We start from the raw sequence: 4,160 nt of genomic DNA, 5'->3' as shown, positions 1-4,160 counted from the left end.
CTTAATGTGTGATCTATCCTGGAGAATGATACATGTGCTGATGAGAAGAATGAATATTCTGAGGTTGTTGGATGGAACATTCAGTAGATATCTGGCAAGTCCTATTGGTCTGGAATATTTTTTAGATCTTGTGTTTTTCTGCTGATTCTTTGCCTAGATCATCTGTCCAAGACTGATAGTGGTGTGTTCAGGTCCCTTGCTATTATGGTATTAGTATCTATTTCCTTCTTTAGGTCTAATAGAGTTTGCTTTATAAATCTGGCTGCTCTGACATTAGGCACATATATGTTTATGATTGTTATGTCTTCTTGATGTATGAATCCTTTTATGATTATGTAGTGTCCCTCATTATCTCTTTTTATGGTTTTTAGTTTAAAGTCTATTTTATCAGATATAAGAATAGCTATTCCAGTTCATTTTTTCATTTCTATTTGCATGGTAAATCTTTTTCCATCCTTTTCCTCTTAGTCTATTTGAGTCTTTGTAGGTGAGGTTGGTCTCTTGAAGGCAGCATATAGTTGGGTCCTCCTTTTTAATCCAGTCAGCCAGTCTGTGTCTTTTGATTGAGGAATTTAATCCTTTTATATTAAGAGTTGTTATTGAAAAGTGTAGATTTAATCCTAGCATTTTATTGAGTTTTGTTTGGATATCTTAAGTTTATTTTGTTCCTTTCTCTCTGATTTACTGTTTTTCTTCTTTATTTGTTGGTTTCTTGGATTGTAGATAAACATTTTTTTTTCTCTTCATTGTTGGCATTTTTATTTTACTAGTGTGTTTTGATTTTTCTTGAGTTTTTATGGCAGTGGTAGTTATTTTTTCAAGTACCAAACCCATTACTCCCTTGAGAATTTCTTGTAAGGATGGTTGGGTGGTAGTGAACTCCCATAGTTTTTGTTTGTCTGAGAAATATACTATTTGCCCTTCATTTAGGAAGGATAGCCTTGTGGTGTAGAGTATTCTTGGCTGGCAATCTTTGTCTTTTAGTATTTTGAATATATAATCCCATTCCTTTCTGGCTTTTAGGGTTTGTGATGAAAACTCTGATGTTAGTCTGATTGAGGTTCCCTTATAGGTGATTTGACGCTTCTCTCTTGCAGCATTAAGATTCTCTCTTTGTCTTTGAATTTTACCAATTCGTTCATAATATGTCTTGGAGAAGACCTTTTTGGGTTGGATACATTTGGGGATCTATGAGCTTCCTGAATCTGAAGATATGTGTCTTTTCCTATACCTGGGAAGTTCTGCCAATATATTGTTGAACATATTTTCAATGCAATCTCATTTTTCCTCCCCTTCTGGAATACCCATGACTCGGATATTTTTGTGCATAAGGTTGTCTGATATCTCTCTTAGATTTTCTTCAATGTTCTTAATTCTTTTTTTTTTTTTTTCTGCCTGTGTTCTTTTAAACAGCCCATCTTCAAGGTCAGAAGTTCTCTCTTCTGCTTCTGCAAGCCTGCTGGTTAAACTCTCTGTTGTGTTTTTTATTTCATTGAATGAATTCTTCACCTCAGAAAGCACTGCTACATTCTTTTTCAGTGCATTGATTTCCTTGTACATTTCTTCTTTCAGGTCCTGTATACTTTTTGTTGTTTCATCGTGTTGTCTAGCTGAGTTTTCTTGTGTCTCATATAGTTTTCTTAGAATTATCACTCCAAATTCCTTGTCAGACATTTCAAGGGCTTCTTGTTCTTTAGGATCTAGATCTTGAGAGTTATTACCCTTTGGTGTTGTACTTTCTTGATTTTTCATATTTCTGGTATCTTTCCTTTGATGTTTAGTCATTTTGGCAGGGGATTTCATGGTCTACTGGTTTGACACTATTGTTTGGCTAGGATGCTGCTGGGGTTGCCAATTTGGTATGGCTGCCTCAGTTTCTGCTCAGTTGCCCTCTAGTGCCTCAGTGCTTGGTTGCCTCGGATCTTGGTCCTCTCAGGGGAGACGCCTCTCTGGTCAGCACACACTTGGCTGGGCTGCGGATGGAGTCAGGTGGTGGTGGCAAGGCCTACTCGCTGTGTTGCACATTGGCACTGCAGGGTGCATAGTCTCTGAGGAACATAGGCCTCTCTGGCTGGACACCTCTCTGATCAGCCCACAGTCGGTAGGACTGTGGATGGAGTGGGGTAGCAGCGGCGAGGCCCACAGGGTTCTTGGCACCACAGGGTATGTGGTCTCCACAGATCTTGGTGCGTCTCTGATTGGCATGTGCTTGGCGGGGCTGGGGATGGAGTCGGGTGGTGGCAGCAAGGCCTACCTGCTGGGTCACGTGCTGGCACCACAAGACGTGTAGTCTCTGAGGACCTTGGGCCTCTGTGGCTGGGCACCTCTCTGATTGGCACTCACTCAGTGGGGCTAGGGATGGAGTCGAGTGGTGGTTGTGAGGCCTATCTGCTGGGTCACTGGCTTGCACCACAGGGTGCATGGTCTCCGCAGATCTTGGCACCTCTCTCTCAACCTACGTATGTCTTTTTATTTAAAATGAATTTCTTGTAGGTAGTATGTAATTGGATGTTATGTGTTTATCTATTATTATATCTGTTTCAAATTTCAATGTTTACTTGATTAATATTTAATGTAGTTATTAATATAATTGAATTATTATCAACTATTTATTATATATTTACTACTGTCCCCTCTGCTTTCACATTAACTGCCATTTTTATTGTGCGTAGTTTTTCCAATTTTGTTAATATATTGGCACTTTTACTATAATCTTAGTATTGTTTTGTAATTGCTTTAGGAAATACAACATCATACCTTAATTTTCATCATCTATCAAAAGTTATCTCATATAAAACATAGAAAACATGGACCTATGTAGATTCAGCCTCCACCATCCTCTGTGTCATATAAGTTGTAGGTATTTCAGTTGTGTGTATTCCCACAATGACATTTTAAATTTTTTTCTTTGGACAGTTATGTGTATTTTAAATAAATTAAGAAAATATAATATTTCTACTCATATCTACCATTTCTAATACTTTCATTCAATCCTAAAGATTGTGTTTTCTTCTGCTTCGTGTCTCTTCAGGGCAAAAAACATCTTTTAGCATTTTTTGTACTACTTATATGGGAATAACCTATTACTTTCCTTTTCTTTTACATAAATATGCCTTTCATTGACCTTATTTTGAAGTATATTTTTGTTAAATCTGAAAACAGTGTAGGCATTTTTTATTCTTTCTGCATCTTAAAGATATTACTCCTTGAACTTCTCATCTCTATTGTTTCTGATCAAATAATATTTACTATTTTATCCTTTTTCTCTGGTTTCTATAAAGATCCTTTTCTTTTTCTTTGGTTTCCAGAAGTTGCCTTTGATGTTTGTAAGCAATGTCCTCTTCAAATTTATCCTGTTGACCTTTGCAGAGCTCTTCAATGTGTAAAGTTATGTCTTTCAAAATGTGGGGCAAGTTTTTGTCCATTATTCTATCACTTATTTACTTTTTTTTTTCCTTCATTTTTTTCTATCCTCTCTTTCTGATATTCAAATGAACTGCAAGTTAGATGTGATATTGTATCAGAGACTATGAGGCTATCTTTCTTATCTCTCTTACTCAAATTGGATGATTTTATTTACCCTCCTTCACTTTCTGTGACTTTTTTCTTTTATCTTTGTTCTCCAAATTTTGTCCGTTTGTCCCACACATTGTATTTTTCACTTCTATAATTTACTTTTTGATGATACATTTCTTTGCTGAGATTCCTAGCTTTTTATTCATTAAAATTTTGTTACTTTATCACATTGAGCATAGTTATAATAGCTAGTTTAAATATATTTTTTCTTATATGTGTCATCTCAGGATTGGCATTTATTGATATCTTGAAACTTAAGAATGAATCATAGCTCCTGGGTCTTTATACTTTGAATCATATTACTTTGCCATGGATTTTATAAATGCTGTACTGTAGAAATTCAGAATCTGTTTATTTCTTCAAATACAGTTTATTTTTTAAAAATTGTTTTTGGTGAAAATCAACTTATTTATGCTCAAATTACAAACTGTCACTTCCAAATTAAACAGCAGCTTAGAATTTACTTCAGTTGTTTCAGCCTTATTTGCAAGAGCTTAGTCTTCTTCACACATGTGAAGTTCAGAGGACAGCTATGTACCTGTCCACAGAAGTAGTCTTTCCTCTTGTCTGATTCTCTGCTTTGT

This window comes from Galeopterus variegatus, unplaced genomic scaffold (genome assembly GCF_000696425.1).
Source record: "Galeopterus variegatus unplaced genomic scaffold, G_variegatus-3.0.2 Scaffold5058, whole genome shotgun sequence".
Classification (NCBI taxonomy): domain Eukaryota; kingdom Metazoa; phylum Chordata; class Mammalia; order Dermoptera; family Cynocephalidae; genus Galeopterus; species Galeopterus variegatus.
This window is presented reverse-complemented; position numbering follows the sequence as displayed.